Source organism: Eptesicus fuscus, chromosome 14 (genome assembly GCF_027574615.1).
Source record: "Eptesicus fuscus isolate TK198812 chromosome 14, DD_ASM_mEF_20220401, whole genome shotgun sequence".
NCBI lineage: Eukaryota > Metazoa > Chordata > Mammalia > Chiroptera > Vespertilionidae > Eptesicus > Eptesicus fuscus.
In genome coordinates this window covers 63,442,437-63,465,695 of record NC_072486.1, presented here as the reverse complement: position 1 = coordinate 63,465,695, position 23,259 = coordinate 63,442,437, and the positions used below count along the sequence as shown (strand labels likewise).

General features: G+C 49.0%; 1 non-coding gene across 1 annotated transcript; it reads left to right on the top strand.

Annotated features, from left to right (window-relative positions):
* Positions 1 to 21,656: 21,656 nt before the first annotated feature.
* On the top strand, positions 21,657 to 21,741 carry MIR129B (microRNA mir-129b). Its single transcript, NR_129179.2, has one exon. It is a non-coding gene; the product is annotated as a microRNA mir-129b (primary transcript).
* Positions 21,742 to 23,259: the final 1,518 nt, after the last annotated feature.

Genomic DNA, 23,259 nt, shown 5'->3' with positions numbered 1-23,259 from the left:
GAGGTGGGAGAGAAGGAGCTCGTTTGCCCTGGAGAACCCCTGAGAACTGGTCTCCAGGTGTGACAGAAGGTGAGAATGAGATCTGGTACCAGAATAAGAGATTATTTGAAAGTTCACTTCTGTAAAAGTCGACTCCTACCACCAAACAAAATATTTACAGCCAGGGCTCTACCCTACCCTGGGACCAGGAAATGGATGGTTTCTTCTCAGGAAAGCTGAGTGGTCCCAGGAAACAGGCATAACAACCGGCTCCCACTGAGAACCCAAAGCCAAACTCAGCCACTGAGAAAATCCCCATCCACAGACACACAGCTCCCACATGACTTTCCCTGTCTTATTCTTAAAAATATGAATGGATATAGCCAAAGGTAATCCACCCCCAAGGAGAGTCTCCAACATAATGAGACTGAGGGAAACAGAGTGAAAGAAGACCCCTAGGGACATGGAAATGACAAAAGGAACAGAAAAGAACTCAGACAAAACAAACACAATCTCTAATTAGTGTCCACAGAGACAGTACCAAAATGGAAACCCAGAGGACCAGAAAGTGCTGTTTGGAAATTAAAACATTTTAAAAAAAAAGAAGGGCTGAAGATAAACATTCAATAGAATCAGAAGATGAAGAAGGTAAGGAAATTCCTCAGAAAGCAGAATAGCAAGACCAGTGGAAAAGATGATAGAAATTTTAAAAGACTCTATTTGGTAGGTTCACATTAGACTAATAAGAGTTCCAGAAAGAGAGAACAGAGAACATGGAGGGGAGGAAGCTATCAAATCAATAACACCGGGAAATTCTCAACCCTGAAGTGCAGACGTCCTTATGGGGTTCACTGAGTCCATCAGGACAAATAATAAAAATAGGCCCATAGCAGTGTATGCCAACCTACAATTCTAGTATATTTGGGACAAAGAGAATAACCAAAAAACATTCAAAGAGAAAATGTAAACCCCAGTGGCATGAGAATTATGCATGGCAACACCAGACCCTGGAATGCAGACCTTCAAGTTCAGAGGAAACGTAATTTCAACCCAGAATTTAACATCCAGACAAATTATCATCAGGCTCTAGGATATAACAAAGACATTTTTCAGATAGGTAAGGCTGCAGCACTCCATTTAAGAAAGCTATTAATAATGCTTTCCAGCAAAATAAAGGGGTAAGCTGAGAAAGGCAGACAGAATTTGTGTTTTGGAAATAAACCTTGGCAGCAAGGTTTATTCTGGAAGGTGGATCTCAGAGAGTCAGAAATGGAGAAGAAAAATCCATTTAGGAGGCCATTTCAATAACCCGGAGAGGAAGATATGATGACCTGAACCAGGGCAATGGGTGGGGTTGGGGAAAGCAAATCAAAACAAATATTCGGAAGGTTAATGTGATTGAAGGGAGGCTGAGGATGAGGGGGAAGGCTCTACTGGGGAGAAGTGGGCAGGTAATGGCTCCTCTCCCTAAGATGGGCAGAGGTTTGGTGGTCAAGATGATTGGTCCAGTTTTGAACGTGTTGAGTTGAGAGGCTTGTAGGAAACCCAAGTGGGGTGTCTAGGAAGCTGTTGCATATACACATTGGATGCTGGAGCGTAGACTTGGGAGACATCAGCCTGTGCTGGTCAGTAGGGGTGATAGGACAAGGGAAGCATCCATTGAGAGAGCAGTGGACCAAGGGCAAAAGAACAAAAATCTGGATTTTAGGACAGGCCAATAATGCTCTTGAGCATCTTTTTATGTATTTACTAGAGGCCTGATGCACGAAATGGTGGGAGAGCAGGCCTTCCTTCCCCCAGCTGCCAGCACCAGCTTCCCTCCGGCACCTGGGACCTGGGCTTCCTCTGGCTCTGGGCAGGCACCCAGCACTCGGGCTTCCCTCTGGTCGGAAGGATGTCGGGTCTAATTAGCATATTATATTTTTATTATTATAGATGAGCTGTTTTTATTTCCTCTTCTGTGAAATACCTATTTGTGTTTTGATTATTTTTCTATTTCTATTTATTTAAAACTAAATCCATCACCTAGTATAATAATAAAACTATAGAAGGATTCCCAGCAGACTAAGGAGCAGTTAAAGGAAATATTATCTACAGCAATCAAATATGAGGAAGAAATGAAGCACCAAATCAGACAATAGGAAATAAAATTGTCATTAATGTAAAACAATGTGATTGTATAACTTGAAAATGTAAGAGAATCAATGGAGAAAATTGCAAATAGTAAGAATGCTGTAGAATTGCTGATGCAAAATAAATATGGAAATTAATAGCATACTTAGATAAAACAACCAGAAGTTTAAAATGCAATGGACGGGAAAACCAATTGTAATAGCCATAAGGGGCAAGGTCCAGATGAAAAATTTAAAAGCATTGTTTAGGCCTGGCTGGTATGGCTCAGTGGTTGAAAGCTGACCTATAAACCAGGAAGTCATGGTCAGGACACATGCCAGGGTTGTGGGCTCGATCCCCAGTAGGAGGCATGCAGAAGGCAGCCGATCTATGATTCTCCCTCATCATTGATGTTTCTATCCCCCTCTCCCTCTCCCTTCCTCTCTGAAATCAATAAAAAAAAAAAAAAAAAAAACATAGCCGAAACCGGTTTGGCTCAGTGGCTAGAGCGTCGGCCTGCGGACTCAGGGGTCCCAGGTTCGATTCCGATCAAGGGCATGTACCTTGGTTGCGGGCACATCCCCAGTAGGGGGTGTGCAGGAGGCAGCTGATTGATGTTTCTCTCTCATCGATGTTTCTAACTCTCTATCCCTCTCCCTTCCTCTCTGTAAAAAATCAATAAAATATATTTTAAAAAAAATACATAGAATCATTGTTTAGTAACACAATAGAATGCACCAGATAGAGACAAAAAACAAAACAAAAAAAACCTCCTTCTTTGATTGGAAAATGCTGACCCTAAGTATTAGAAAGATATTAATTCTTCTTAAATTATGTTTTACACTTAAATATCTAGATAAGAACTAGATACATTTTTTTTCTTGAAACCAGGTCAGCCTATTCTCAAGCTTATATGAATAATAAACATGCAGGAATAGCCAGATATTTCTTATGAAGAGGAGTCATGAGAAGAGATCAGCTCTATCCTATGGGAAAACATGTTAAAACAGAGAGGCACAGAAGAGTATTCAGTCAGATCACTAAACAGAACAAAGAGCTCAGAAAAAGGTCCAAGTTTAGTATGTCATAAAAGAAATTTAATGTATCAGAAAATGGATTTCTTTTTGTATCAGAAGGGAAAAGGCAAATTGTTCAATAAATAGGACAATTTTGGGGGAAAGGTTGATTTCTACTTCATTCCTTACATAAAACTAAGGGAGCAAGTGCACAAAAGTTAGGTTGATTTCTACTTCATTCCTTACATAAAACTAAGGGAGCAAGTGCACAAAAGTTAAACTGAAGCCATAAAAGCATTAGAAGAAAACATGGAGCATTAAAAAAGTGTGTGTGTGTATGTATGTGTGTATATATATACATGTATGTGTATATGTGTGTATGTATGTATATATACATATATATACATATATAATATATATAACTTATACATAAATTATATGTAGAATTATATAAAAATTCTTACATATATAAATTATATTTATATATAAAATCTTAGAGTAAGGGAGCACTCTGTTCATGAACCCATATAACAAGAAAATATATTTTCAACTATATGAAAATAACATATATCTACACTGGAAAAAAACAAACAAGATCAAACAACAAATGATAAATTGTGAAAAGATATTTGCAAATATATATTGCACACAAACGCTTACTTTTTTCTATATAGAGAACCACTACAAATCAATTTAAAAAAATGAAATATTCAATTGAAAATAGGCAAAGGATGTGAATAGAGTTCACATAAAAATGCTTTGCTCTTACATGTATGAAAAGATGTTCAACCTCACTTATAATGAGGGAAATGCAAATTAAAATTACAATGAGATGTCATTTTCATCCATCAATAAAAACACTGTTAATATTTTAGTGTACCTTCTTTCAGATATTTTTCCTGATACATTTTCTTGAAAAGGTATCCTACCTTTTTTTAATCTGATTTTTCTCTCAACAGCATCTTTTTTCATGTCATTAAATATAGATCTACACCCTCTTTTTTTTATTATTAATCCTCACCCGAGGATATGTTTGGGTTTTTTAAAATGTATTTTACAGAGAGAGGAAGGGAGAGGTAGCGAGAAACGTCAACTCAAGAGAGAAACATTGATCGGCTGCCTCCTGCATGCACCCTGACCAAGGATCGAACCCACAACCTGGGCATGTGCCCTGACTGGGAATCAAACTGGCAACCTTTTGGTGCATGGGAGGATGCCCAACCAACTGAGCCACACTGGGCAGGGCTACATTATCATTTTAAATGTGTGGGTGCATCATAAGTCACTTAAGCTATCAATTTGGGGAATTTCCAATGTTTCACTGTTATAAACAATAATGTGATAAATACACATGTATAATATCTTTGTGAACCTATTTGACTATGTAAGAAAAATTCTTTAAAAATTGAATTGCTAAGTCATAGTTTAAGTATATTTGACAGGCCCCTACTATACATGGTCAAATTACCCCTAGAATCATTGAAACAGGTTACCCTCCACCCCATATATGAGAGGGCCCATTTCCCCACATCTTCACTTGCTCTAAGCATTACCACTTTGTAAAATTTTTTGCTATTCTTATAGGTTGAAAAATATATCTTGTTTCTAAAAAAAAATTGCATTTTTTGATTACTAGTGAAACTGAATATCTTTTTACATAATCATTGTTTTAATGATTATATAACTAATCATTTACATAATTATAAATCATTATACATAATCATCAATGTATAAACTCTGCTTATTTTCCTATTGGGATAGTCAAAATTTGTATTGCTTACTAAGAACAATTTATACATTAAGGACATTTATCTTTGTGTGTCATATTGCAAGTATTTCCCTACCTTGAATTTTTAATTCACGTGATGTTTACAACTTTTCATTATGGAGGATTTCAGACATTTATTTTTTTAAAAGCCGAAGAGTAGAATAAGCCTCTGGGCATCCATCTCTCAGCTTTAACCGTTATCGACATAAAGCAATTTTGTTTCATCTCTATCCTTCCCACTTTCTCCCTTTTATTCTGAAGCAAACCCCATACAGCATATCATTTTATCTGGAAATATTTGTTATATAATGTCTTTGACATGTGGACATTTTTAATGTTTCGGGAAATCCAATCCAATCAGAAGAGTCTTCATGAAATCCCAGCACCGTTTCTTGAGTAGCACGTTCTTTCTCCCACTGACTAGAAATGCTTATTGGATTTTTTCTCTTCTGTTCCTTTGATCTGTCTCTTTACTCAGACACCAATACCCACTGCTGCAATTACTACAGGTTTAAAATACATTTGTTCATATTTGATATGACAAGCGTCAGGGGATGCTCTAATTCAGTCTTTTTTTCTCCAAATTCTCTTATGTATTACCTCACATTTTTAAATCCAGATTAATGTTAGGTTTATTTTATCAACTTCTACTCAAAAACTAAGCTGAGATTTTGATTGACATTATGGGAAAATGTGTAGATAAATTTGGGGAAATGGATGTTTTTCCATTATCAAGCCTTCTTATCTTGAAAGCAGTATGGCCCTCTGGTTATTTGAATTGTTCAGTAAAGCATGAGAGCTTTTCTTCATGAGGTCTGTGTTCTTCTTGTTAAGATCCTCCCCTGATATTTTCTATTTTGGTTGCTATTGTGAACGAAATCCTTTTTCCCATTATATTTTCTAACTGTTTGTTACCACTATATGGAAAAGCTAATAAGTTCTTCTATATTTATTTTGTAACTACCTGCTATATTTCTTAAAATATATTTTTATTGATTTCAGAGAGAGGCAGGGAGAGGGAGAAAGAGAAACATCAATGATGAGAGAGAATCATTGATCAGCTGCCTCCTATACGCCCCCTACTAGGGATCGAGCCTGCAATCCAGGCATGTGCCCTGACGTGGAATTGAACTGTGACCTCATGGTTCATGGGTCAACGCTCAACCACTGTACCTATACAGGCTGGGCTAACTACCTGCCTTATTAACTTCTCTTACTTATTACAATAATTTTCACTTGATTCTTAGTTTTCTTATGGAGTGCATCAGATTTTTGACTCTTCCTTTCCAATAATTATGTCACTTGTTTTATTTTATGGTTGCATTGACTAGGACTTACTTCCACACAATATTTTATGATAGCTCTAATCAAGGACATCCTTGTGCTGTCTCGGGGTAGTGTTTCATCTTTAAGCGTGACATTAGCTCCTGGTTTAGATTTGTTCTTTATTCCATTTTAAAATTATCCCTCTATTCCTAGTTTACGAAGAGGGTTTTTAAAAATGTATGTCAGATTTTATCAAATGCCTTTGGAGCATTTATCAAAGAATCCTTTGATTGTTCTCCTTTAATCTATTCATGAGATAAATTGCATTGATAGATTTCTTAATGTTGACATGGTTCAAATTTCTAGAATAAACTTCCTTTGTCACTTATACTATTATTTTTATTATTAGCCTGCTGGATTCTATTGGTAATATTTCATTTATTTTTTCCCATTAAAGTTTATATATATATTTTAAGAATATTAACAGGCTTTGGGGACGTAGCCAGGAAGCACTTGAGGATAAGAGAAAGAGGGTGAAACTGACGGAACCAGGTGCAGTGACAGAGTAGACAGTGGGATCTGCACACGGTGGCCGTGAGCAGGGAGAGGGTCAGCCCACTGAGGCTGGCGGGAGCGCGTGCAGGGCCGGTAAGATGGGGCCCGTCATTTGGGGCAGGTTACCGCTGGAGGCCTCAGTTGTCATTAAGTCAAGGTGTAGAGGTTGTCTTCCATGCTTGGTGGGTGAGGGCTTGAGGCAAGTCGTAGAAGTTAAGAACAGTTGCTGAGAGAAATGGGGACAAATCAAAGAATGGGATGCTGAGGTCCTGCTAAGGTGGAAGACCTTGATTTTTCGTGGCATCAGTTTGCAAGATTATGTAATTATTTCTGCTCGAATATTGTGGGAGTGGGTAGGACTGTGGGGCGATGCTGGGTTGGGTTTTGCTGGTGGGTGTGGAAGGCAGAGGTGGAGCCAGCAACTGAGCAGGCCCTACATGTAGGCAGTGGTGACAGCGAGGAGCTGGGAAGACACACGTGGCCCAGGGACCTCTCCCTGAGACGGCTATCAAGTTTGTCTTTGTTATAATTTCCACCTCGAGGCAAAATGTTCCATGTTGCCCTGTCACAAAACAAACGGAATGTACCATGGCTTAAGCCAGATAACATGTAACTGATTTCGTGCTCTGCCATGTTCTTAACAGTTACCAAAAGTCTGTGCTGTTTGGACATTATGTTGGGACCATAGGAAGCGTGTTCTGATGTGGGGGAAAGGCTATCTTGAGGGGAAAGGGCACCCGAGCCCCTGCTCTCCACATGGGATGTTAGGGCACCCATGGGGGTGGTTCAGGTGGTCAGGCACGCAGGCCAGGCCGGCCGGGGAGTGAAGCCACTGGCCTTATAGACCAGGAGAAAGGGGACCGGTAGGACGCGGCAGCTGGGAGTGGGCCAGGGGTATGGGCACCTGAGGGAGCTGGAGGTGGACGGCCTGGAGATGAGGAGGTCCCAGGCCAGGAGGCCGGCCTGGTGAATGGGCCTTCTGTAATGGATCTGGAGGTCACCTCACAGGATGCCAGGGCTTGGAGAGGACAGGGAGACAGTGAGCTGGGAAGCAAGTCTCAGTGGGTGTGGAGGAGTGTCCAGGGAGGAGACAGCGCTGGGAGGGGAGATGGTGGCTGGAAAGCAGGTCCTGCAGAGGAGGAACAGGCATGTTTTCTAAGTTGCAATGAAAGGGAGAGAATGCTGACTCACCCTGGGCCCGGGAACTGAGCCTGGGACGCCCTCCTGAAGAGAAAGAGGCCCGGAGAGGGGAACGACCTGGGAGACGCCCCAGCCAGTGAGCAGCAGAGTCGGGATATCAACCCAGGTCTGCTGCTCCCTGAGGGACAGCAGGTGGCCTTTCAGGGGAGGATGTGAACTGTAGGCATCGCCTTGCGCATCCTGGGAGCTGATGGCAGCCTGTGGGTGGCTTGGTAAAGTGTCCAACCTGAATGTGCCCATGCAGCCAGGGCGCAGGGGGAGGGAACACCCTTCTGGGACCAAAGCGTTCTGTCTCAGTGGCCCAAGCCCCGTCTTCCCCTCCTGGCCTGTTCTTTTCAGGCTGCCCCTCCCTGATGAAAGAGGGGTATCGTGAGTATGGAGTTTGGCTTCTGATGGACTCGGTTCAGACCCGTGAGATGACTGTAATATTGCTAGCTCTGTGACCTTGGGCAAGCGGTCATATCTCTACATTTTAGATTTCTCGACTACAAAAAAGGGGATAACAATCTATAATCTGTAATCTATAATCTATAATCTATATGGCCCTTGCCAGTTGCTGTAATGGTTAAAGGAGTAAATTCAGGTCTCACTGGTCGGGTTCTCTGAGAAGCTGACTCTGAGAGGGAGAGCAGACGGAAGTTTCTGAGGGAATGCGCTCAAGACCAGCACCTGGGGAGGGAGGAGCCCTTCAGAGCGGTCCCCGCCACTCCCTGATGCGGTTTGCCTTGGAAGGAGACCCCTCTTCAAGTCAAGGACAGTTCCGGAAGAGGGATGGGGATGTCAGCACTGCCCGCAGCGGGGAGATAAGTCCTTCAGTTGTAAAGGGAAGTCTGCTCTGCACATCACAACATGCGCTAACCGTTCATCAAACTATGTTCGTTGTCATCACAACCTCAAGCAGATGAGCAGAAGCTTGGCTCAGGTGGACTGGCCAGAGTGGGGGCCAGCAGAGCCAGGCTCAGCCCCTGCCTGGGCCCGGTGATTTGGGTGAACCCCTGGTATCATGAGAAATTTCTGAGGTGAGAGTCTAGCTTTTATCAGCTTCCCCAAAAGGCCTGTGACCCCAATTTTTTGAACCATCACGTTAGGGTCACATTCCAAGTGGAAAAGGGGGTTTTATCTTCCCACTTTATAGTCTGCCTCTCCCCGGGGAGTCCCGTCTGGGAAGCCCCTCTAGAATCCCTTCCCTGAAGCCCCTCCTCCAATCGTGTAATCACGCTACCTGCACAGGAGCCTGGAAAGGGCGTGGGCTTTGGGGTTAAACATCTGGATTTAAACCCACCATTGCCACTCACCATCTATCTGACCTTGAGCAAGTTTTCTGACCTCTGAGAGCCTTAGCTTCCTCACCTGTGAAATGTAAATAATTATACCTATGCAATAGCTACATTTTGAAGATGGATTAAATGGGATGGTTTGGGGAAGTGCCTGGCACAGAGCATGGAACAGAATAGTTAATTCATAACAAAAACCACTTTCTTCCTTAGATCCAATCAGGTGTTCCCTTTCTTGTATGCCTTTCCTAGCACTTCTGAGCCTCAGTGGGTGATGCGTGAAACCCAGGCCCATCCAAGGGTTCCCCTCCCTGGGCCTCACAGCCAGATCTCTCTCTCTGTTCTTCCCATTCATGGTCCCCACATGCAGGCTGGAGCCCTCGGCAGGTCTCTCGCCTCCTGAGGAAACTCATGATCAACAAGAACCCCAAGTGACATCTGATGAAGCTTTGAGCATTCACAGTGTGCCCATCCTGCTCTCACAGCAATGCTGAGTGGTGGGCAGAGTAGGGAACTGCATTCCTCCAGGCAAATCCAGCTTCCCAAGGTCACAGAATTGGGGGGTGGTCAAGCTCGATTCCTGCCTGGGTGCCAGTGTAATGGCTAAGGGAGAGACTTTGAAGCCAGGTTCACGGCCTGGGTTCAAATCCTGGCTCTGCCCCTTGCTAGCTGGAGAACCTGGGGCGATTTACTTTACTTCCTTGTGCCTCAGTTTTACCAACTGTACAATGGGGAGAAACAATAGTCCCTCTCTCACAGACAGCTGCTAGGACAAATGTGTCTAGAACTGTGTCGGCTAATGTACCAGTTAATAATGCAGATTTTGTAATCAAAGAAAACACGATAATTTCAAGAGAAATATCAAAAGTGCTTTATTCAAAGTAATGTGCATCGCTAGCTACACATTTCCCCCATCTTTCAGGTAATTGGTGGATACCGTCCCAATACAACTTTTCTTGTTTTGAGGCAAACCATTCAGAGATCCAATTTTCCACTTCTTCGTACTTTTTGAAGTGCTACTCAGAAAGTGCGTGTGCCATCGATCTGAACAAGTGGTAATCTGAAGGAGCAAGGTCTGGTGAATACAGCGGGTGGGTTAATACTTCCCAGACAAGATCTTTTAACGTGTCTTTAACTGGTTTTGAAGTGTGTGATGGTGCGTTATCATAAGCAAAATTACTTTGCCGTGTCTTCTGGCCCATTCTGGTCGTTTCACGATCAAAGCGTGGTTCAAACTGATTATTTGTTATTGGTAGCGATCAGTATTAACGGTTTCACCTGGTTTTAGAAGCTCATAATACACCACACCTTCCTGATCCCACCAAACGCAGAACATTGTTTTCTTTCCGAAGTGATTTGGCCTTGCAGTTGGTGTTGATGGTTGACCTGGCTCAACCCATGATTTTGTGCATTTGGGATTCTCAAAATGAATCCACTTTTCATTGCCAGTCACAATTCAATGCAAAAAAAGACTTTCTTTCGTGCCGTTGAAGCAACATTTTATTGATGATTTTTCACTTTTCCATTTGTCTTTTGTTCAGTTGACGTGGCACCCATTTTCCTTCCTTTAAAATCTTTCCCATTGCTTGTAAACGATCAGAAATGGTTTGCTGAGCAACATTTAATCTTTCTGCAAGTTGTTTTTGAGTTTGACATGCATCTTCATCCAATAATGCTTGTAATTGTTGGTCTTCAAACTTTTTCGGTTGACCTGGATGTTCTTTGTCTTTCACATCAAAATCATCACTTTTAAAGCATTTAAACCAATGCTCACAAGTATCTTGAGATGGAGCATGTTCACCATAAGCTTCCCGAAGTATATGATAACTTTCAGCAGCACTTTTCTTCAAAATAAAGTAATGCATTAAAACTTCCCGCAAATGCTCTTTTTGTGGCACGCTATTCGACATTTTTAAGCATAAAAATATCTATGATGTTAACACCTTCAGCAAATTTGATATATGAAGTTTTGAAGCTTGCTTTCAATACAACAAAATAACATACATATCAAATCGCATATATATCAACATATGTGTAACTCCATCTATTGAAAAAAATCCACATTATTAACCGGTACACCTAGTAAGTGTGAGCTGCTGCATGAATTAATCATGGCTTGCACCACACCTCCTCAGATTTGAGCTACATCAACCTCCTTTCTCACTAGGTTGAAACGTCACTCACTGTATTCTCTGTCCCTCCTCAAACTGTGCTGGTATTTTCAAAGGGCTTCACCTGAGTCCTTGGACCCATACCTCCTTTAATCACCTCCCCCTACGCTGCCTGCTGCCCACAACCTCTAACCAGCAATAGGTCCCCTCACCCACCACCCTCCTCAGCTGCTGCAGTCTTTCTTCATCCCTTCCTTTGACCAGTAAACTTCTAAAAAATGAAATAAAATATCTCTGGCTCATTGCCTTCCTGCTCTCCCCTTCCCCACCCGTTCCTCGAGGGGACGAGGAGCTCTGCAGGGTTCATTTCCCTGAGCTACTCTCTGTGGTCCGCATGGCTGCTTCTTCTTCCTCAGAGAACACCATCCTGAACTCTCTGAGCTCAGACTGGCACAGTTGATCCTCTCCCTCCCTCTTCTTCTCTCCCCTCCTCTCCTTCCTCCCTCCTCTTCTCTCCCACTCCTTCCTCCCCCTCCCTTGTCCTCCTTTCTCCCCTCGCACTAGCTCAGCCTGGCATCCATTGCACGCTCCCGCTCTGACCCCCAGATTACCAGGCTCCCTGGCTCCTGTTCAGTCCCCTCATCCTCCCCAGCCCCCCAGTTAGGGCACTGCTCTTAGGTCTGTAGCTTCTTAGATCAGTCTTTCACCAAATTGGGGGAGTTTTCAGCCTTTATTCCTGAAAATTCTCTCCCTCCTCTCCTTCTGATTCCTCTTGTGTTAAACTACCTGATATTGTCCCATGGGTCAGTGAGTCTCTATTTTGTTTTTTTAATCATGTTTCTCTGTTGGATAATTTCTATTGATCGAGTCTCAAGAAAAATGGCCCATTTTTCTTGCAGACTCCAATCTAAGGTTAAGTGAATCTAGTGAATTTTTTGCTTTAAATCTTGTAGCTTTCAGTTTCAAATTTCCCATTTGGATCTTTTTTATAGTTCCCATTCTTCTGCTGAAGTTTCTACATATCTGTGCACTCATTATGTATATCTTTTCCTTTCAAATCCCTGAACATATTTACGACAGATGTTTAAAAGTTTCTGTCCACTGTCTGGCTGGCGTGGCTCAGTTAGTTGGAGCATTGTCCTGTGCACCAAAAGGTTGAGTGATTCCATTCCTGGTCAAGACACACACTTAGGTTGCAGGTTCAAGTTCTGGTTGGGGCAGGTGTGGAAGGCAACTGATTGATGTTTCTCTGTCACATGGGTATTCCTCCCTCCCTCTTTCCCTTGGATCTTCCCTCCCTCCCTCCCTCCTCCTCACTCTAAGCGTATGGTCGGGTGAGGATTAAAATGTTTAAAAAGCTTCTGTCTATTAATTCTAACATTGGGACCTGTGGGATCTATTGGCTTACAATAAGCAATCATGGGTCTATTTTTCTGGATTATGGGTCACGCTTTCCTGTTTCTTCTCACATCTAAAGAAATCTTATTGTGCGTTAGACATCACGGAAGAGACATTATAGGGAGTCAAGTTTGTGTTTTCTTAATATTTATTTATTTATTACCACTCAGAATGCATCCTCTGTCTTCTTACTTTAAAGGGTGTTGAGTTTTGTTCTGGTAGACATGAAATTACAAAAGGATCATCTTGATCCTGGCAAACTAATTTTTTTCCTTGTTATTTTTTTCCCTTGGTCTTTTCCCCTTGAGTTTGGCACTTGCTCAAAGGCATGGCTGTACCTTGTAAGGTGCTGTTTTTCTGGGATCACTCCTGAGGCTTGAAGTACTGACGATGCCCCGTTACTGTTGGCTGGACTGGAGCTGTGTCGCTAAGCCCCGCGGAGCTGTGGTAGCTCTGTGCGCAGCCACACTGCGGGCTCTGTGGAGTCTTGCCCTGCCTACCAACCCGGCCCCCATCCAAGCACCCCTGGGAGCCTTGTAGAGGCCACAGTCTCCTTCCAGCCCAACTCTTTGCTATCGTATTAGTTTTCTGCGGCGGCTGTAACAAAGCACCACAGACTGGGTGGCTTAAACAACAGAAATTTATTCCTCAGAGTTACAGAGTCTGGAAGTACAAAATCAAGGTAACTGCATGTCCAAGTTTCCTCTTTTGTTTTCATAAACACATTTATTTACTATCCAAAGGGATGATCCTAATTATGCCAACGCTCTGCAATAGTTGCATGTGAAATGTTTGTGATAAAGATAATTAAACACAGTAATGAAAACAAAAAGGCATAGAGAGATTTGCTCATTGAAATGAGCTTGTTTGTCCTCACAGCTCATTCCTGTCCAGAAGGATGATGGAATTTTTACTCTGCTTTTTCATAGATCCGAGCACACCTGACATTGTTCGTGACACATCCCACCTCTAATTTCCTGCCTTCCAATCTTCTCCTTATTGTGCTTTCCTTCCCGTTCCGTTCCTGAGGTTGAACCAATGACAGATTTCAGAGAGACAGACACAGAGAAACATCGGTTTGTGCCACTTATTTGTGCAATCATTGGTTGATTCTTGTATGTGCCCTGGCTGGGATAGAACCCGAAACCTTGGCGTGTTGGTCACACTGTGGTTCTCACCAAATGGCTGGTGTGCGCTCGCCTTGCCTAACCGAGCATCCCTGGTCGCTGAACGCGGCGGGCTTCGTATGGGGAGAGGTGACAAACACCTTCCCTTCACTCTTCGCACTTTTTCTCCCTGGGCTTTATTTATTGCCCTAAGAAGGAGGAAACCAAATTTGCACAGGAGGTGGTTTGGATGGGGAAACAGGACGGAGAGAGGTGGGGACAGAAGGAAGAAGATAGAAGCCTCGAGAAGGGATCTCCCAAGGGAGGGGCGGTGGCTAGCAGGGAAGGGGAGGAGGACAGTGGCTGGCTTTTCTTCGGGGCTTCTCAAGGGCCTGTGCTTTGGGCCACCCGCCTGGATATGACTTTGCACAGCCAGGACCACGACTTCCCATGCATTGCCAGCATGGTGCCAGGGCCAGGGCCTGGACTCACTACCAGTCGAGAAGTCAGGTTTAGTTCTTGGCTGTGGGTAGAAGAGAGTCAGGGGTAGCTTTCCGGGGTCTGACACACTTTGTCCAGCAGCTGCCCCCGGCTGGGTCAGGAACCACAGCCCAGGACACTGCGCTGGCCACCAGAGGACTTCCCCGCAGCCTGGGATGAGGTCACGGAGTGGGGGGCAGGGGTGGAGGTGAGTGCAAGCATCGGCCCTCCTTCCTCTAGACCCCGGCTGCCTCCTGACAGCACTGGAAAGCCAGCCCAAAGCCATCCTCCCCTATCCCCAGACTCCCTCAGATCAGCTCCCTTGCCCGCACTTGCTGAGCGCCAGCTCCCAGGCGCTCGGATGTGCCTTTGCCCACAGTCCTGAGCCCCAGACTGTCTCCTTAGTAGCACAGCGTCCGGGGCCCCTCCTGGGATGCAACATGCTGCCCACCGTGCCATTCGTGTTGCTTCTTGCTCCTCCTAAGTTCCAAGGGGGCTGCTTCTAGGCCTGTGTCCCCTTAAAGGGGAGGAGAGTTCTCCCGCACCTGGATCTACCTGACCTTTGGGAAAGGCTCTTTCTGCTCCAGGCCAGACCCCGGAGAAGAGAGCCGGGCGACTCAGGGCAGCTTTCAGGTGCTGAGGTCCCTCCTCAGAGCCCGAGTTCCGAGGGGGACGGGTGGAGTGGGAGCGCGGCTGGATTTCTGTCAGCATCAGGAAGAAACCAGTCTGGAAACTCTAAGGTTATTAATAGAATCAAATTCTATAAACTGCAGTATCCCAGTGTGGAGAGCTGACAAACACCTTCCCTTCACTCTTCACTCCCGGGCACACCATTCAGGGTATACAATGGTTATTTTTATCTAAATTATTTCCAGAACAAGAGTAAGATTCAGATGTTAAATTAAACAACTGTTACTCTATTTAGTTTCGTTTATGGTTAAAGAAACTATGAGGACAATGAGAGCTTACAATAGATCCAGAAAATATTATTACTGGGCTGATAAAAAAAAAAGAATGGTCTATAAATTAACGAGTAAAACTTGAATAAGAAATATTCTTATTTTAACATGAAAAGGAAAGATATAAATGCTAGGTGGAGAAAAGAGTCACAAGAGAGAATGACAAATCAGGAAATATAAAGCTACAATGAAGAACGATAGCAAAGGTGATTCAGCAAGTGACTAAGTCACATTGTACAATGCCCAGTGTCTGCAGGGGTTCCATGACACAGGCACACTGAGGGGCCGCCCACCCCCCCCAGCTCTCTGGAAAGGGAGGGTCATTTGGGTAGTCACAGTTATACTGTGAAAACATGCCCCCTGCCCTCCCTCCCTCCCTTCCTTCCTTCCCTTCCTCCCTCCCTCCCTCCCTCCCTTCGTTCCTTTCTTCCTTCCTTCCTTCCTCCCTCCCTCCCTCCCTCCCTTCCTTCCTTCCTTCCTTCCTTCCTTCCTTCCTTCCTTCCTTCCTTCCTTCCTTCCTCCCATCAACACTAACTATGGCTGATGGCCATACAGCAGCTAACATGGATTTACCATCTAGTAGTCAGGCAGACATAGAACAAGCAAACCAAAAAAACCATACTAATAAATTTATGTTTGCAAAAGGAGATTACATGCTGGGAAGACACACAGGGTGCTATGCAAGAGACTCACAGAGTGGGTTTCATTTGGGGGCTCAGGGACAGTGATAATGAAGCCGGGCCGCAGGCTGAGGGGGACTATCCAGGTGGAGCGGGAGGGGCAGCGGCCCTGGCTGAGGGGACGGCAGGGCACAGGCGCCGAGGCGAGCGTGGCATGTGTAAGAGCCGGAAGAAGGCCAGTGTGGCTGGAGCCTCGGCGGGGCAGGGAAGATGGATGCAGGAGGAGCCCAGGGAGCGAGACAGGGCAGGTGGCCAGCGTGGATTTAATCTGAGAGTGCTGAGGAATCACGTAAGGATTTTTTTTAAGCAGAGGAGGGACATGAACAGATTTGCATTTTTAAAAAATTGCTGTGCCTGCTGAGGGGCCAGTGGATGTGGCGTGACCAGGTAGGAGGCTACTGTGGTACTAGGTTGCCCTGCAGGGGTGGGGGTGGGGTGGGGGTCTCCTGTAGGGCAGGCGCAGTGGGGTAGGAGGAGAAAGTGGGTGGGTTCCAAACACTTTCAGAACTTTGAACTTGAGATCTAGTGGTGATGCTGGGTGAGGAAGTGGAGGTGCCCCAGGTGGCCTCTAGGTTTGGGGCAGAGCAGCCAGGAGAAGGATGGAGGCTCCCCTCTCTGAGGGGGGGCACCCTCTCCTTTGTGTGTCTGAAACTCCTGTTCTACCATGAAGGGGGGGTTAGCGCTGGCCTGAGAGAGAGAGAGAGAGAGAGGCCTTGGGAGGTTGGCAGGTTGGGACTGCAACCCAGGGGCTCCGCCTGCGTCAGGTGTCACCACTGGGCGGCGCTCGTCGGGGAATCTCTGCTGCTTCTCTCTAGAGCTGGGGATAGGGTCCTGAGGTCTCAGGACACCCCGCCTACCGGCATGCCCTGCACAGGCTGTGCCTCCCTCCTGGACAGGGTGGCCCCAGCCCCAGCCCAGCCTGCAGGGTGGCACTCCTGCGTGCTGACCCCTCTCCGTCCAGCCAGGGCCGCCGGGACAGGGCCAGGGAGGCCTCCACACACCAGCCTGGAGCCAGTGGCGGTGTCCAAGGGCACCCCTCCCTTCCTCCAGCTTCTCTTTCTGCCTCCCTCTTCCCTTCTTCCTTCACATATCGTGGTCACTGTGAAATCCCACAGCTGGAGAGCGGAAAGCGCCCCTGTTCACGGCGGGCCCTCCACAGCTGGTAGTTAAATTGGACTGTATGTCATCTGTGGCCCCACCGTTCCACATGCCCCCTGGACTTGCCCCTCCGTCCTCAGCGCCCAGACCTTCTCCCCACCTCCCTGCCCACCTGCACGCTGCCCCCTCCTGTCTATCCCATCGGAGTAAACGGGCGGCATCAGTCCCCTCCTTCCGTCTTTCTGGGTCAGGTCCTCCGTTACCTCTCATCAGAATTGTTGCAGAAGCTCTGACTTCCCTCCAACAGACAGCCTCTTCCTCCTCCAGCCAATTTCACAAATTTTTCCAGCTCAGAAATCTTCAGAGGCTGCCCACTGTGTGCTGGAGGAAGCGCAGGCTCCCCGCCCCAGCAGGTTTCCACTGAAACCTTGCTCTGCTATTCTCTCTCCCTCTCTCTCTCTCTCTCTCTCTCTCTCTCTCTCTCTCTCTCTCTCTCCCCCCTCCACCCCCGGCCCAGAAGTTCAAACCCTCCCCCTGCCACAGGCCTCCTCGTCCTCACCCCACCCAGCCTGGAAGAGTTTCCCTCCTGGCACCCCCACAGCACTCCTCAAACACCCACGGTGGCTTACCTCGCCCATCCTTGTTTGTGCTGCTGCCCTTGGCAGAGGCGGTCCAGGAGGGCGATCAGGCTCCCTGGGGACGCTGGTGAGTTCAGTGCAAGGCGGGGTCTAGTCTGAGGGGCTCCACGTGTCCAGGGGGCCATGTCTACACTTCCCTTATAAACGGAAAGCTCCTGGAGGAAAGTGTCTATGTGGGCTCGTCTCTGCACCCCCAGCGCCCAACACAGGGCTTGGCATGTGGTGGGCACTCAGTCGATGTCTGCCAAGTGAACAACTGCGGGGCAAATGAGTGGCCCAGAGGGACCCGCTGCAGGAATTAAGGAATTCCATGGAGGTGGAACTGATGGAGATTGAGCAGGGTGGGGTTCCGACAGGGCAAGGGAAGAGGATGACGATGATGAAGATGGGCTGGGAGAGGAGAGAACCCTGGCGGGGGACGGGGAGTGGGGAGCAGCCTCCTTGGGACCAGCAAGGGTCTGGGGTTGGGCTTGGACGAGTGACAGTGTTGGGTCTGGTGGGGTTGGTCTGTCTGGGCAGACAGTGCACCAGGCAAACGAGCTGGGGAGGGGGCAGGAGCAGAGAGGTCCCCAGCTTCCCCGCCCCGTACCCCACCAGCTCAGAGGTGCTAGCTGGGTCCCTCATCCCTCCCGTCAGCAGGGGAGGCACCTGAGGAACCGGCCCTGAGCTGCAGAAGGAAGAGGACCTCTTCTCATGCGCCATCTCACATTTTTATGCTGAAGGTGAGCATCTCAGCAAAGCACCCAGCTTCATGCCAGAGGGGCAGGGAACCGGGGCCACAGCAGCGGGGCGGATCCTGGTGGGGGAGGGGCCTTTAGAGGCAGAACCTGGTCAGAACCTGGGTTGGGAGTGGGAGTCACAGTTGACTTGGATGAGCTCAGGAAGGGCTGAGGGCAGAGGGAGGGGCACCAGGACTGCACCTGGTTGCACTGGCCCTGGAGGTTGGGGGATGCGGCCCTCAAAGGAGTGAAGGAGCAGCCAGTGGTGAGGGGGGGACGGAGGGGAGCCTACGTTTCTGGGCTGAGGGAAGAAGGCATTTCCAGGAGCACAAGGTGGCCAGCTGTGGCCAAGGCTTTGACAGGTCCAGTGAAATGAGCTTTAAAAATCAACCATGGGTCCCAGCCCGCATGGCTCAGTTGATGGAGCGTCGTCCATCCCATGTACCAAAGGTCACCGGTTCAATCACCAGTCAGGCACATGCCCAGGTTGCAGGCTCGATCCCCCTGGTGGATCAATGTTTCTCTCTCACACTGATGTGATGTTCCTCTCCTTCTCCCTTCCTCTCTCACTAAAAATCAATTTTAAAAAACTCCTTTAAATCAACCATTGGACGTAGCAGCATGGACATCATGGTGACCTTGACAAGAATGGTCTTCTGGACCAAAGTGACTGCGGGAGATTCAGGAGAGAATGGGACAGAGGTAAGTGGGATAACAAACACACTCAGTTTTGCCTGTAAGACAGGCAGCAGCTAGAGCCCTGTCTAGCTTTGTGGCCAGGGGAGGGCTTTTCTTAGGGTGGGGTGACCTGGGAGGGGAGGGCTGACCACTCTGGAGAGAATGGGTGCTTGCTGGCTCATGTCCATGAGGTGGCCAGAGGGGTTGGGATCCAGGCCCAGAGGAGGGTGGGCCTCGGGTCAGAGCAGGACAGTTCACTGTGGACCAGAAGGGGAGAAGATCAGGGGTACATGTGGGTGCCGGTGGGTAGACTTGGCAACAGGAACACGTGATGTTTCCGTTTGACCCAGACACAGGGTAGATGCCCGTGTTAGAGATGAAGAAGCTGCGGTACAGATCCAGCGCCCACTGTTGGGTACCGGAACTAGAACTTGGCCTGAGATTGGAAGGCAACAGAAACTCCCTTAGACGGAGAGTGGGAGAAGGCAAGACCTGGAGGGACAGAGGGGCCCTCAGCGATTGTCTAGGTTGCCGGGGCTCCCTCCCCTGGAAGAAAGGTGTTTGTTACTTACTCCATGGAGTCTGTGGGGACCCAGTGGGCAGCTGGCTTGCAGTGGGCACTTGATGAATGCAGAGGTCAGAGGAGGAGCCTTGGCAAAGAAGGTCCCGGTGATGCCACAGAAAGAGCAGGGGTTGGGCAGTGGGGTGTAGGGGGCCTGTGAAGCAGGAACGACCCTGGTGTCACTCACCAGCCCTGCCTCCGGGGCCAGGCACCAAGGCCTGCGTGGCTCAGCTCAGACTCATCAAGTGTAACTCCCCAGCCCCGTCAGTGTTGTCGGGGCTGGTTCTGGCCTAGGCCGCGGCCAGGGAATGGGGGCAGGAGGGGCAGTGGGACTAGAGCCCCAGAAGATCCTGAGAGACCCCGGCCAGTGGGGGACCCCGGCAGCCGCAGAGCTCAGAGGTGGCTACAGGCGGTCCTCCACTCCTGTGAAGACTCTGAAGACAGCAGGTCCCGTCCTCATGAGGCAGCTGCCTGCCACCCGGAGTCACCACCAGGTACCGATTTCCCGGGCCAGGGGCTGAGCATCTGGAGAGGGGAGGCCTGCTCCCGGGGCAGAAAAGGGCTCCCTCCTCTTCCTCCTGAGAGAGCACGCTCAGCGCCCTGGCTGCTGTGAGGCCCAGGCCCACCCAGGAGGAGGCGGCATGGATGCCTGCCCAGCATGGGCATCCTCAGAGCCTCTCCACCCCATGAACTCTGATGAAGCCTGCCCCGTAGCCACACTCTCACCTATGGCCACAGACCCCTCCTCCTGGTCTCTTCCCTGGACCACCCTGGGGAGTAGGGCCAGTGTCTCCAGGCAGCAGTTGCTGACAAGCCCTTGTTGGGAGTGGGAAGTGGGGAGGGGCGGGCCAACTCTCTCCAGCAGGACCCAGATACCTCACTGCTCATTCAGGAAAAGCACCGAACAAACCATCCCACCCTGAGCTCCACACTGGACGGCGGGCGGGGCCACCCATTTCACACACCTACAACGCTGACCGCTCTACGACTGCACTCCTCCGGGCTGTGGCCTCGGGAGGGCCCTCCAGGTAAGGCAGGGAAGACCCGGGCCAGGCCAGCCAAGGACTGCTGGGAAGCTTTGCCGACCTTCCTCGTTCTGGAAGCCAGCCACTGAGACGCGGAGGCTTAGCTGCCACCTTTGTGAAGTGGCGCCTTTGGCACAGGGAGGTTTCATCAGGCTAAGCCCAGCCTTGCACTTGACCCCTGCCTTCCCCGTAACAATTGCATCTGCTGAAAGCAGAGGGCATTGTCAGAACAGACAAGAGGCCCTCACCTGCAAGTTCAAAGGAGTTTGTCCCCAGAGGTCTCATCCAACAGTGACATCTTCTTGGGGCTCTTGGTGTTTTGTGTTTTTTTTTTAATATATATTTTATTGATTTTTTTACAGAGAGGAAGGGAGAGGGATAGAGAGTTAGAAACATCGATGAGAGAGAAACATCGATCAGCTGCCTCCTGCACACTCCCCACTGGGTAGGTGCCTACAACCAAGGTACATGCCCTTGACCGGGAATCGAACCTGGGACCCTCCAGTCCGCAGACCGACGCTCTATCCACTGAGCCAAACCAGCTAGGGCAGTTTTGTGACTGTGGGAAAGAGAGCCTCCGGTGGGACAAGGATGGTGCTTAGGTCCGTGGGGACCTGCCCTGCCCCAGCAAGCACAAAAACTTCATGAGGCACCGCTCCCCAGCCACCCCCCAACGCACACACACCGGGCCAGACTACCCGACTGGGTCCCAAGCAGAGCAGGAGACTGAGATTCTCCCAGGTCAGAGAGAATGCAGGGAGCCATGGACCCTGAAGGAGGGCCGTGCAGATTCCATCAGCCCCTTGCCTGGGAGTGCACGACAGTTCCCCCAGCTCCGCCTGCCTCCCCTACCAAATGGACCAGGTAAGAAGTCCGCTGGGACACTGCGTGGCTGGAGGGCGGGGTTACACTGGGTTCCTGCTGCCTACCTGTTTCCTGGGGCTCCCTCCTGCCCTCTCTCCTCTCTAGGTCCTGCTCCTGCGAGGCAGCCCCGGAGGGCACGCCGCCCCTCCTGCCCACAGAGCTGCTGTCTCCTTTGGATCTTTTTGCGGTCTGGGCTTGCTGTTCCTCTCAACCGTAGTCAGGAAGCCCTTACCCCAAAAAGTATCTTCGGGAGGCCTGGTCTACAGGGGCGATGCCTCGAGGGCTCCGGGTGAGTCACACCCCACACCCAGGGACAAGGAGTGGCGCCATCAGCCTGGCCTTCCCTTCCAGCTGCTGGGTGCCTGAGGCCAAGCGCTGCACCTGTCCGTGCCTTTTCATCATGAGCTGGTGCGCACTGTCTACTGGGGGATTCCACAAGGGGTTGAGAAAAAAACAGGGGGGGAGGGGGGGACTCAATTAAAGGTGTGCTGGACACTGCACTGGTGGCGTGGCTTCCAGCCTTCTGTCCCAGATCTGCAGGCAACCTCCCTCCGGCTCCTTTTGGGAAATTCCCTCTCCCACCCGTGGGCACTCCTGGCTTTCCCTGCCCCCTTGGATCCTGCAATTGGAGTCCTGTGCGGGCGGGCGGGGATAAAGACTGGGGGACAGGTGGATGCTGACTGAGCCCAGCAGCTGTGCCCACGAGAAGACTGGCAGCTGTGCCACCTGCGTCCCCTGAATTGCCTGGACCTTCAACGGCCTTCTTCACCTTGGGAACCACCCGGTCCTTCAAATAAAACCCTTTGTGGCTGGAGTGACGCAGAGCCCGTGCTGCCCTGGCCTCGCGCACAGAGCCCCCTAGCGAGAGGGGGTGGACTTGCTCAACCTGGGAAGGGGGTGTGGCCTGGGGGAAGCCCTGAGGTACCATCCTTGGGGGAGGCCCACACAGTGTCAGCCCCCAGGGTTCAGGGGACAGAGCAGAGACCAGAGGTCACGTACAAGGCTTGTGTTAGGGCCCAAGGAAATGCTCCCGGAGGTGAGAACAACGTTGGGGCGAAGGACAGAGAAGCACCTGCGTAACATAAAGAAATCTGAGGAGGCAGGGCCCTCCTTTTCTGAAAGGGGAAGAGGGGGGGTTCTGACAGCGGCAGGCGGCGGCGGATTGACTGCCCCTGTGACCGATGCCCGGAGCCTGGAGATGGCGCTGCAGCGAGGCCACGGCAGGTCAGGGTGGCACCCAGGTCTGTCTCTTTTCTACACGGAGAGGGTCCAAGCGCCCTGACTCTCAGTCCAGGGAAGGCCAGGCTCCAGTGCACCCCCCCTCCTTCTCTGGGGTCCTCCCACCGGGCCACTGGACCCGGACGGGGGCACCGTGTTCCCTGTTACGGGTTCCCTGGTACAGGCTCTGCCAGGTCACAGCCTGCAGCCCACGGGCAGCGGGAAGGCCCCAGCCCCATGCAGAAGACACTGGTGTGCGGTCCACGCCGAATTCACAGGTGCTGAAGCATCTGGGGTGGGGGGGGGGGGTCAGGAAGGAGGGTGGAAGCAATTACTGAGCCCCCACCTGAACGCAGCCAGACAGACGCAGCCAGAGAGGCAAGATGGTGAGAGACAAAGTCTGAGGGCTGACGAGTGCCCGTGACCATGGAAGCTCCTGCCCCTGCAGCGACCCTGACCTCGCAATGCCACCCAGCTGGGAAGCAGGTTTTGCTGGCCGCCTGGGCACCCTCAGGCAGGTCGGGAGAGTATATTCTACTCCAGGGTGGCATCG